General features: G+C 41.5%; 1 protein-coding gene across 5 annotated transcripts in view; it reads left to right on the top strand.

Annotated features, from left to right (window-relative positions):
* The window catches only part of POU6F2 (POU class 6 homeobox 2), a 302,685-nt gene that overhangs the window by 15,259 nt on the left and 275,013 nt on the right, over positions 1-12,413 (top strand). Inside the window, exon 1 of one of the 5 annotated variants that reach the window (XM_057431528.1) lies at positions 552-659. The exons of the other annotated variants lie outside the window; for them this stretch is intronic. The gene's annotated coding sequence lies outside the window, so the exon portion shown is untranslated. Of the gene's footprint in view, positions 1-551; positions 660-12,413 lie in introns of those variants that run through there. 5 annotated transcript variants of the gene reach the window in all.

The following is a 12,413-nucleotide window of genomic DNA, read 5'->3' as shown; positions in this document are numbered from 1 at the left end:
GTTACAGAAGGCCATTTATTTACGGTGCCTGTGGTGGAAATCAAGCAGCACCTTCACACAGGGAAGTGCAAGGCAGCCACTGCCCTTGAAGTTTGGGAAGCAGGGCCTGTCCCCACATCCCCTACATAGGGGAGGCTGGCATGGCAGCTGGGGACGGCTGGGTCTAGGCCAACAGGACAGGACAGGGGCTATGCAGGACCAGGGCTGTGGGGAGCTGGAGGTCTCAGCACAGCTGAGGTTTCGCTGGGCTCAATGGCACTGTGGGCAGGGTGTGAAGGCCACAGGTGCGGCTGTTCATGGCAGTCAAGGCTGAGCATTTCCCTGAGGAGAACCCATCGTCCTGTTCTATGAAGAAGGAGTTGTGTGAGGCAGCACCTCTGCTTTTAGGCTCTTTTAAACTTAAAATCTGGATTCATAGTGAGCCTGGATTTAAGATCAGTTTGGTGGGGTCGGGCGGGGGAGTCTACATAGAATGAGGGAAGGAGAGCTGAGGGAACAGATGAGGTGCATAAATGTCCTCTGCATGTGAATGCTTTCAGGAGGGGTGGAGCATTGTCTCCAGTCGTGGGACTTACAAGTACACAGACAGAGGCTTGATTTCAGTGCCATGTCTTGAAGGTGCTCCAGGCTCCTGCTGATCGTGGTGCTCTCCAGTTCATGTAAGTATAACTGTAGCTGTGGTGGTGGGTGCTGCTTATGCACCTCTGGGTTAATGCCAATATTGTTGGACTGTGGGCTGTCTCTTACGATACCTAGCAAAGATCCTGTTGATTGTAATAGGGTCATGTTTGAGCTATATGTTCATCTGAAATCTTATGTTGGAATCATTTAAAAACTAGGTAAGGGCAAAGGAAGGGGTGCTGCTGCATTTTAGCCAAGGGCATCCACCTTGTCATGACTGACCCGCTGCTGAGGCTTAGGTCTTAAAATGGTGAAGGAATAGACTTAAGTAGCTAGAGCATGTCCCAGGAAGTTACGAATAAAAATAAGGAACTGATAAGAGAACTTATTTGCCCAATCTTTATGAAACATTGGTCACTTTGCTTGATGTTGTGTATTCAGCTTGGTGGATTTGTTTCCTAGCTGAAATGAGTGATTAATGAACCTTTTGATTGGCCTCAAATGTGAGGCAAAATGAGTGGATTTTTTTGCAGGTTTCTTCAAAGTTGAAAGGCAGTAAAAGCAGTTTAAGCATTAATGGTTATAGAATTGCTGAGTCTTAATTTTGCAGGGGAGGCTTTGCATTAGATGCATGAGGAATGCTGGAGGAAATTAGGAAGTTGAATTTATCTTTGTTACACTGGGAAAAGCTAATAGCATGTGTTGTGTAGGCAATCTGAGCAGCTGCACGCTTGCAAACAGTTGTTGATCAGGAAGTATTTGGGAAACCATTGTTAAAGGATGATAATTTGGGAGACCTCAGAGCAGCCTTCCACAATCTGAAGGGGGGCTATAGGGATGCTGGGGAGGGACTCTTCATTAGGGACTGTAGTGACAGGACAAGGGGTAACAGGTTAAAACTTAAACAGGGGAAGTTTAGATTGGATGTAAGGAGGAAATTCTTTCCTGTTAGGGTGGTGAGGCACTGGAATGGGTTGCCGAGGGAGGTTGTGAATGCTCCATCCCTGGCAGTGTTCGAGGCCAGGCTGGACGAACCCTTGGGCGACATGGCTTAGAGTGAGGTGTCCCTGCCCATGGCAGGGGGGTTGGAACTAGGTGATCTTAAGGTCCTTTCCAACCCTAACTATTCTATGATTCTAATTCATTTGAGTTACTTCCTAGGTCAGAATTATGAAACATAGATTGGAGAGAAGCATGATAAAAATGTAGCCTGTTCTCTACTACATAGTTTCAGCTTGGAAAAAGTGCTTGGCTTCTTTTTCTGGTTTTGGTAGTGTCTGACTTTGCCATGGATTACTGTTTAAAGGCTGGGGGGAGCACACACAAACCAAAACAGGAAACTAAGCCACAAAAAAAATGTTTCAAGACTGAATTTTTGGGGGTTTTTTTTTTTTTTTTAATAGGTGGAAATCCCTTTCTTCAAAGGAGAAAGATGTACCAGAGGTGAAAAAGTAGAACATTAATGGAGGGCTTTGAAAGCTGTTTTTAAAAAGAACAAAGAAATAATAATTCTGCCATTGCATACAAGGGTATGGGTTTCATCCCTATGTTTTTTAATACTGGATTCTTTTTCCCGACAGTCTGATGAAGGTATTGACATTTAAGCAGCAAAGATGAGAAAGCAAAGGCTTACAGGTGCATCTTCATACCTCAGCTCTCATACCACCACTTGCAAAGTTGCTGTTAAGCTAAACCAGAGCAACAGTCAGGCAAAAACTGAATTACTTTGAGAATCTGTCCTTTGCTGTGCTGCATCAAGCATTGTGTTACAGTATTACGAACAGTCTTTCTTCCCAACAGAAAGCGTTTGGCTTACTACAATTAGCATTCACTACGACTGCTTTTTTGCTCTCTACTTGTAAAGGACTTCTACTTCAAAGGGCTTTTATTCTTGGATAATATTATGTCAGTGCATCTGCAGCTTTCTTAAAGAATCTCTCTTTAGTGTACTTATATATTCTGAAGTGTTTTACAAATGCAACATTCTCCTGCTTCTGAGCCCTTCAGCTACCTGTAAGATGAAATGGAAAATTATGTGGTTGAGTCTAGTGATTTTACATGATCATGTGTATAGGGAAGTAGAGAATGTGTTACCAGTGGAATTTAAAGGAACGCACCAATTCCAATGTAGAGATTGGGCAGGATATCAGCAGTGCTCTATGGGATGTTTCCATTGCCTTCTGATAGGCCAAAAGGGGGGGGAAAAAGGAACTCTCTAGTTGCACTTGTGCCGGCTGTGTTGTACCATGTTTATCATTTAGAGAATACATCACAGATGTTAATGTGTGCTTAGGCACATGGGGTAATATTTGGGTTTGAAACACCTATTTTCCTCCTTACCTTTGTGCTTCCAGCAGGTGCTTTTTACAGTCTAGGAGATTCTTCTGTCAGGTTCTTTGCCAGTATTGCAGCTCCACTTTGGGTGGGTAACAGCATCAGTAGATGGAGATCAGGTGTACTGGGCTCACTGCATATTTCTTCTTTCTGTAGTTCACAGTAGGCATTCATTAATTTTGAAGTTGCTGGTTCCTAGCAAAATCTGATAAAATAGCCCACTTTGTTCTGGTACCAAAGGAAAAAGATGCAGAGTATAGAATGGCATGCAAATTTATTCCTTTTGACTTTATTACAGAACCTTGTTCAAAACTCATGGTGTACATATGGACACATTCTGATATTGTCGCAAATGTGCTGTTATCAGTATTGCTAACAGACCTCCATCATGAACACTGTCAGATCAAATGTAAATACTAACTAAGGCCTAATCTAAAAATCTGAGCTTGTGGCAAGATTCGGTGTTCTTTAGACATGTCCCAAGATAATAAATTAATCATTGTTTTAGCAGAGTTCTGCCTCTGTAATTGAGAAAATAACTTTGTTAAAGAGGAACAGTTTTGTTTACCTGAGCCTTCCGATGTTCCGAAGCTCTCCTGTTCTTACCTTTGGGGAAATAACATGTGGTATCTTAACAAGTATGAACGGGCTGCAGAGAAGCAATAGCAGAAAACACTACCTTCCTGAATAAAGAATGCCACTTTTATAAATAAAACACGGTGTTTATCCAACGACTGTACTGTCAACCTATGAACTCTATTAAGCTTGATTAAAAAAGTCTGTGGAAAAAAGGGTGAAAATCCTGGCTTCAATGGAGTCAACAGGGATTTAATCATGAACCACCTAGAGGATGTGTGGTAGGTAGAGGTGTAGAATGTCTATGCTGGGTTCCGAATCTGTTTTTAAGCATCTTGGTGAACAGAAATTATGGAGAAATTCCTGTCTTCCAAAAGCTATGTACTAATAGCTGATGTACCATGAAGAAAAACCTGCTCCAAGACCTGAAGGTATATTAATTATCAGTGGTCTAAAGAATCCCATCTTCCAAGGATGAATCTGTACACTGCTCCATTTTGTTCCGTGGCAGTACCTACATTTTAATGTAACCATTCACTGATTGAGCAGTGGCAAAACATTGTTTGTCTTATTCAGCCTATGAAAACTAAGAAGTATTCATATAAGATGCTGGCTAAAATGTATTCATATAAGCCTCTAGACACACATGGATTTCAGGATGCTTGCAGTCCTTGCTGAACATAATTGGAGCTTAATGTGGTGATTCAGTTCCTCTGAAGAGAAAGATACTTATTTTTCAAGATCTGAGAAGGGGAAAAAATCAAAACGTGCTTAAATCTGAAGTTAGTAATTTTTGTCTGATGAAAAGATCGTTGCTGCACAAATGAGAATTGGCACTTATCCCAATTTTTAGGAATTAGTGTAGAGTTAATTTACCTGGAAGGATTTGAAATGGTTGCAACTATTTCCTGAATTTAAATCATTACAATTATCTCATAAATGAGAGACTTAATTTCAAAATTCAAAGATTTGGAGACCCAATAGAAAACTGCAATGTGTTTCTGGTAACTGGAGGGATGTTGCACTTTGTACAATTATATATTTTAATGGAAGAATTGCCTGGCACACCTCCAACTACATAATTTAGGGAAACTGTTGAAGAATTTTCAATTTTCCAGTTGTACTTGCATGTTTTATGAATCTTGTAATTGTCAGTCAGTAACTTTCCTCCTCCAACCTATAATTACGGTTAGACTTCTTAAAATGTGTGTCTGTGTCTTCTGATGGTTAATTTCTCATATGGCATTTATCTGCTTTGATTTAGGCATCTTAAAAATTATATGTCAGTGTCAGAGCCAGTTACGCGAAAGAAAACAGGAATTAGAAACACAGACTAGAACCACAGAACGGTTTGGGTTAGAAGGGATCTTGGAGATCATCCAGTTCCAGCCCCCTGCCATGGGCAGGGATGCTTTCTAGTAGACCAGATTGCTCCAAGCCCTATCCAACATGTCAAAGTTGTGCATGTGTAAGTGACCCCATGTGGAAGCATGCCTCTGATCCAGGTACTGCAGGAGCAGGTGGTGTTTCTGTGGTGGAGCAAGATGCTTTGCCATCTTCTTCCTCCCTTCATTCACACTGGTGCTATGTTTTGGTGTAGGCTTATCCTCTCTGTTTTCTTAGGATGTAATGGGAATTTTCAACAACAAAAAGCATGGCTGTTACAGATCTGTTTTGCATGTTGTTTCTAATTGTCCTCCTGCAAGCAAAAATTTGAGGTCCAGCTTGCATCTGGTAGGAAGCAGCTGAGTTGTAACTGAGAATTGGTGGGTCTAGTTTTTGAAGATGAAGTTAACTCCTGGGCAGAAGAGCCATCTCATAAATTGACTACCTGTATGCATCACTTTGATGGGCTAGTTGGGAGATCCCAGTCCAGGTAGGCATTGTAGTTATCCTTTCATATGAGACAGTTAAATTCCATGCCTTTCGTAGTGAGGGGATGTGGTTTGAGCCTGGTATTTGCAGGTTTTTGAAGTAAATACATGCATGTTTAACTGTTAGGTGATGGTGAATACAATTTCTCAGTGATTTTTTTTTTTTTTTTAATAGTATTAACCCTGCATAGTTGGTTCCTAAAGAGCTTGAAACCTTAGCAAAACCCTATGCAACCAAGAGGTTCAGTACATGTCTGTTGCCTACATGTTATGTTATAGGCCTAAAAGATGGTTGCTGTGAAGATGAACCCAAAAACCAAGAGACTCGCTCTGCCCTAAGCCCAAGCAACTCAGTGCAATATAAGAGGAAATGCTGACATATGAAACCCCTCTTACTGTGAAGCAGCATTAATTGAAACCTCAGATGTCAGTATGACACAATTACCAAACATATTGCCATATGACAAGCTATGCTGTCAAGTGACAGACTCATCCGTAGGGAACTCCCTCCCCAAAAGTCCTTAACTTCATGGGGATGGATAAATATATTTTTTGTCTCCTGTCTCATGTCAGGAACCTCTTGAAGTGTGGATGGCAGCTTGACAATGTGTTTCTTGTGGATGAGTCTTTTTGTCTCTTATTTAGAGAAGAAAAAAGCAAACTTTGGGTGTGTTTTTCCCCTAACTAATTTTGTGAACTGGCGACCTGCAGAGCACTGTGCAGCGGGATGCTGGGGTGATGCCCTGAGTCAGCCTCAGGGGCTGGAGTATTTGGGGTCCCAGAGTGCAGGAGCAAACCTAGGGACAGTGTCAGGGGATAGGAAGGGGGTTGCTTGGGTGTACTTTGCAAAGCTCTTGGGAAGTGGATCCTGGAGGTACTGTTGGAGGAAGTGAAATGAAGTTTCCTGGATTATTGTGGAAGAAAAGGAAGGATAGGAGTGAGTGCTGCAGGATGGGAGAGGTCCACCAGCCCTTGCTGTAGCTATGTGGCTGCTGTAGGAGGCCTGTATAGTGCCAGGCTGGCACCCTTAGTGCCTGTCACAGCCAGCTCTGGTGCTGCCAGGGTGCTTATGCTGGGAATGCATATCCATGCTGGTGGGCTCCTTGCTGTGACCCCTTACTGTTCCACGTATCATCTCTTCTACTGTGATTGTGTTAAACAAAAAGAAAAGCCCTCTTCTACCTATTCTGTTGCTTGCTTTCACTAGGCTGCTCTCAAGGAGAGCAAAGTGTCCAACTTCTGTAGTTCTTGCTAATACCATGTCTGAGGCCAAACTGAAACATGATGATGCACATTGGAGAGCTCATTCTTTATTGATTGCTAGCTTGTTTTTGTCTGGATATGAACTGGGAGTTGTTTATCTGTTTGGGTGTGAAGAATTACAAAGTCATGCTTGTAGGCACAGCACAAATAATGATGCTGTAACTGCAAACTGAAGATCTGCAGTGGGGTTAATAGCGCTATTGCTATGGAGTGGTGTGTACACAGCCCATGGCATGGGTCTAGGGAACTCCATCCTGGTTGATGTACTGAACTGGTGTCTACGCAACTTATGGTCAATCGTTTGTGTGTGTTGTACAGCACTTGGATAGCTATCTAAATCTCATGTCAATAAAGGGGAGAAGCAGCTTTATTTTTGTTCTCTGCTCCATTTCCTATTTCTTAACATATTAAAATATAAATGTGGATTCACTGAATCCCAATAATATTCTGACTGTTGCATGCTATTAATATCCAAATATGCTTTTCTCCTGGGATTCTTCTATGCTAACTGAAAAGGACAGTGGCATAAATTGGGCCTTCTCTCTAATTCCCCTTGAACTGTTTCTTTCCATCCTTTCTCACACTACTGCAAGTAAGTTCAAGCTAAGTCACTTATCTCCATAAACTGGTGGTGGGATAAAGCAGCAGAACAGTGTGGCATCTCCAGTAAGTGGCTTCAAATCACACTTTACATCATGAACACCGTTAAAGAGCTGCACCATAATAAACTTAGGGATACTGTAGAAAGTCTTTATTAATGTGGCACTCGAACAACTGAAAGCTGTTAAGGTCTTTATAATGTGGCAGAAAAAGCATCCTGTGCAGTGGCATATTAAGTGGGACTGGTGTCTGAAGTACTCTGCCATTATGCACCAGTTCAAAGGGAGAGGGTTTATTTGAAAGATGATGGTCCCCGTAAGCTGGGCTGGAGCACAGATGCCTGCAGATAGTGCAGGCTGGGTTCAGGTGAAATGATTAAAGGAGAATGCTCAAAATTTATTTCCTGGTGAACTTTTTCTCCCCATGCATGCTAATTAAACTGATTACTGAGAGAAAAAATGTCTTTAACACCACTTCCATCCCACCCTGACAAAAAAAAAAAGTCAGGATCTTCTTTTGTGTCACATCTGTAGAGCAAAATGTTCCTAAGTGCACTGAGTGCTGATCCTGCTTGTGCCACGTGGTCTCCCCACCGTATCTGCCCCGTTTCAGAGAAAGAATTGGGATGGTTCTCCATCTTTGTTTGCAGCAGAAAAGACTCAAGGTGAGAGAAAGAACAAATCCTGTAAGGCAATTCTGTCACTCACCTCATCTTCATAATCTCTCTTTAGCTTCCTCTGCCTTCTAACCCTGGTATTGATTGTGTCATAGGCTACAGCAGACCAAGGCAGGGGGCTGAAAACCTTTCCGAACAGCAGTTGCCAGTCTGCCTGTTGCAACTTGAAGAAGAAAAGCATGCTGTGAAAACAATCAGTGCATTTGCTTTAGATCTAAGTGATTCCAACTAGGTCGATGCTTCATGCTGATGTGTTGAAAACATTTAAAAAATTTCTCAGAGTTTGATTTCAACTAAAACATTTCAGCATGTGTCTGGGTCTCTGAAGTTGTTATGTCTCACTAATGTAGCAGACAACTGTTTTTTTTCCACCCTAACACAAAGCAGTAGGAAAACTGGGCCTATTGTCTAGATAGGTTTGTTTGGAATGTCCTTATGGAGGAGGGAGGTTTGGGTTTTTTAGAAGCTGAGGCTCTTGCAAATTGGCTTTAAAGGAGTAGTAGTTTATTCCATGAAGGGGAAAAGAGGTAATCAGAGTTTTACGGAGTGTGAATGAGAGTGTAGCTTTACTAAAACTGCTGTTGTTCCTTGTATTTGACTTTTCATTCAAAAGCAGGCTACATCATTCATAAATACATGAAGGCTATTCTGCTTTCTTTAAAGCATGTGATGCTTTTTTGTAATGTGTTTGTACTCAACATAATTGGCCTGATTCTGTCTTGGTTCGGGATCACAGACCAAATGCAGCATTGTGAAAGGAAGCCATCCTCATCCAAATTACCATTTATTCAGTTTCCAGGGGTGGCAGGAACCCAGGACAGCTTTTTTCCATGGCAGGTGGTAGCACAATTGATTTCTGAGCTGCTTGGAAAAGACCACAGTGAAACAAAATTTGCTCCTCTTCCTATTTGGCTTGGTTGGCACAAGCTCTGCAGCCACTAGAGTCTATAGGAAGCTAAACTGGGCAAATCCCACAGCATTGCTGTCCTAGTTGGGAGCTGGCTGTTCAGTGGTCTCCATGGGAGCTGGTTGGTAGGACCTTATCTCTGATTCTGCCCCATTGCCCTTTGGTGTGTACTCCTTTAGTTTCATGTGCCTTTCTCAATTACAAGTGCTTATCTGAGCCTGTTGTTCTCTTCAGGGTACCTTTTTAATTATACACTATATAAATATATATTAAATATATGTTGGAATTTCTCTTCCCCCAAGGAAGTGAAGTCACTTATGTGTTGTTGCCATCTTTGCTGCTTGCTTCAAATAACACAAAGAACATTCTTATGCGGTTCCAACAGGAAATAGCAAACAAATACTTGCCTTGAGGTATTTCATTGAGTTTCAGGATACCAGCAGATAGAGATGTTCCAGGAAAAAAAATAAAATTTGTTGGAAGAAAATAATAATAATAAAGAAAAACCTTTAAAAGCTATATTTATCTGTGGAGAGGAATTTCCCTCCTCCCTGAACTAAGCCTTCGCAAATGCATTGTATGGTATATGTGGCGCTAATGGATTTCATACTTTAGCATTTATTTCATCAAAAATCATGCAGTGAACAATAGTTGTCATTTAAGCAGCTGTAGTTTGCAGCTGTGTAAGTCCTAGACATTAAAGCTAGATAAGCCACTGCAGAGAGGTATGGGAGAAATTCTGTAGTCTCAGTAGCATTATTTAATTGATTTTTAAAATGAGCTCCATGGGGATGCTGCAGAAGTGCAAGTTATAATCTAAATATGCTATTAGGAGTCCTGTTTATAAAGAATGTACATATTTAATTTGCTTACTCAAGGCAGTACCTTAGGTACTTGATTCCTCTCTTTATTTATTATTTTTTTTTTCCCCCAAAGCAGTAAGTAGAGTCTAGATAAGGAGAAACTTCAACATCATTTAAGAAGCTTATGCCTTAGCTAGATCAAACTCTTCATGAGCCAGCATGGCTGTTGAGTAATGATGCAAACTTTCATTCAAAAAAATAGGCTCTCCTCCTATGGGAGAACTGGGAATGGTACCCCTGGATTTGACAGGGCTATATATGTGAAAGCATGGAAGACAGAAGGGTTGTTTCATTGATGAGTCCTCAGTCGTCCAAATGAATTAGCTTCTACTAGTGTGGATTTATATTTTTAAGTTGTGGTTGTTCAGACCACATTGGAATTGGCTGGGAATTTGTTCCAGGGTCTGTTTGCAAATGTAAGGCCTGTTTAAGCAGAAGCTATTGATGCTGAAGTGCTCAGTTCCTCCCCTGAATTTGGAGGACATGAATTAGTATGTGCTTGCGTTAGTCTCTTTGGTGGACTACTGAGGAAATAGTTAAGGGGGACTTTAGAATCACTTTGTGTTCTGCTGTCCTTCTGCCTCTTATGAAGACTTCAAACCTCTTCCAGTGTAACCTTTCCATCTTCCATGAATTGTAAACAAAAGCATGTTTCAGAATCGCTACCCCAAAAGGAATTCAAGCCGAAATCCTGGTGCTTCCCACATGCTGACCTTCACCCTACTTTTCTTGATGCATTTTTTTAAGCCTAGGGTTTACACAGCATTAGCCATAATTGGAATTGACACTGGAAAACCACAGAAGGCAATTCACTTAATCTGAGTTTGTTGTGAAACTGAAAACAGAGTTCTGCTTGAATTCTCTGTAGATTTCCTGGCAGGAAGCATCTTGGCATTTTCAGGTGAAATTTGTTCAGAAGGACCTTAAATAAAGGGTCTTGCTTTGATCTGTCTCTTACAGAAGTCAGTGAAAGAGACTCCATTGATTATAATGAACACTAGGAAGCTGCCCCATTCAGAGCTACATGTAACTTCCACTTCTGGACAATTGCTTTTCCTCAATAGCAGTCCAAGGAGAGATTGATGTAACTACACAGGGAAGAAAGACAGTGGTGAGTAAGAGGGAGCTCATCCCAAAGAGCAGTGGAACAAGGAGGGAGTAGAACATGACTCCTATGCTTTGTTACCACTCATGTGCTGAACTGGTGGGTGCAAATAAGTCAGCAGTGTACCGAATTAGAAGAAAGAAATAAAGGAAGACCAGACTTGTTAGGTACAGAATGAAAAGCCCTACAGCCAATTGTGTAATATTTTTAACTTTGCCTTCAAATGCTGTTTGCGCTCAGGTGCTTTTACTGCTATAAATAAAGTGTATCAATATATCTAGGGGGAGAGAAGCTTGCATAACACCATCCAGCAACTACATCTAGCCTGTTGCTTGCTTTGAATTGTCTCCTTTGTGTGATGGCAATAGTTTAAGTTGCCTCAAATCTTTTATGAACCAAGGTCACACTACCAATGCCACGTATCTGTTAAGTCTTAAGCAGTTTCATCAGGCTTCTCTAGCTAAATCGGCAGCCAGACCATATGCCTGTGTCCGTTTCTCTGTTACGGAAATCCCACAGTGCAGCCCTGAGTGATAACTGAACCAGATGATTACTAAACATGGCAATGAGAATGGGACCTAATATTTCAGGTTTGGCTCTACCATCTTTCAAAATACTCAGGTTGCTTGCTGCTGTAACAAGGGCTGGTACCCCAGAGCCAAGGACACTCCACCCAAGATGGCAGCCACCACAGCAAAGAAAACCCAGGCTGAAATGTGCATGGGGCTTCTGGTATCTCTACATAAAAAAAAAAAGGAAAAACACAACTGGCCAAGAGATTGTTCCTATTGTGATTGTGGGGATAAGGGCAGCAATGAGGGAAAGGCATTAGCAGAGATGTCTTATGCATGCGTGTCCCCTTCAGGCAGCATTTGATAAAGCTCTGATTTAGGCATTTGACAGCAAAACTCTCTCTAAAGCACAAATCCACTTTTCCCCTGGACTTTAAGACATACACTGAGCCCTCTAATTCCAGGCTATCAAGGGAAGCTGCTAGTGCATGGTCAAAATTTTGTATGTCCGCAGTACGCTAGAGACTAGAGTCAATGCAAAACTCCCTTAGCAGGATTAGCAGCTGCATTCTACTTCCCTCTCCTCTCAACCCCCAAAATTGTCTCTGATTTTCTTTTTCCACCCGGCCTACCAAGCTCAGGGTTTCTTTCTCCGAAACATATATTTCTTCTCTGGGAAAAGTTGATATAAAGGGGGAAAATAATTTTCTTTATCCTTTAATCCTTTATTCTCTTTGCTTTTAGAAGTTTATTTACTTCCTACAGTTGGCCATCTTGAGCTTCTGCTTCTCTGCTGTGTCAAGACTTGCTTAAGCTTCAAGGTTTTTTAGGCTTGACCAAGCATTGACAGCACTATCACACGAGCTAATGCTGGAGTCTGCCAGTTTGATGGATTAAGTAAACTTATTGAAATCTTTTTTCTTTAATACTAAAAGATGCCAAGGGCTGTTTTCTATTCTTGTGCTTTGTGTGAAACACCCACTGACATTAATGGGAGTCCCATGTGTGGAATTAGAGTAGAACATGGCCCTTAATATTTAAAAGACTTGTCAACCTTGCACATGATGTAATCTTGAAGTGTG

This window comes from Pezoporus wallicus, unplaced genomic scaffold, assembly GCF_028554395.1.
Source record: "Pezoporus wallicus isolate ANWC-B61680 ecotype Strahan unplaced genomic scaffold, APGP_CSIRO_Pwel_v1 scaffold_11491, whole genome shotgun sequence".
Classification (NCBI taxonomy): Eukaryota; Metazoa; Chordata; class Aves; order Psittaciformes; family Psittacidae; genus Pezoporus; species Pezoporus wallicus.
The sequence above is the reverse complement of the archived record's forward strand: the minus strand, read 5'-3'. Positions and strand labels throughout refer to the sequence as shown.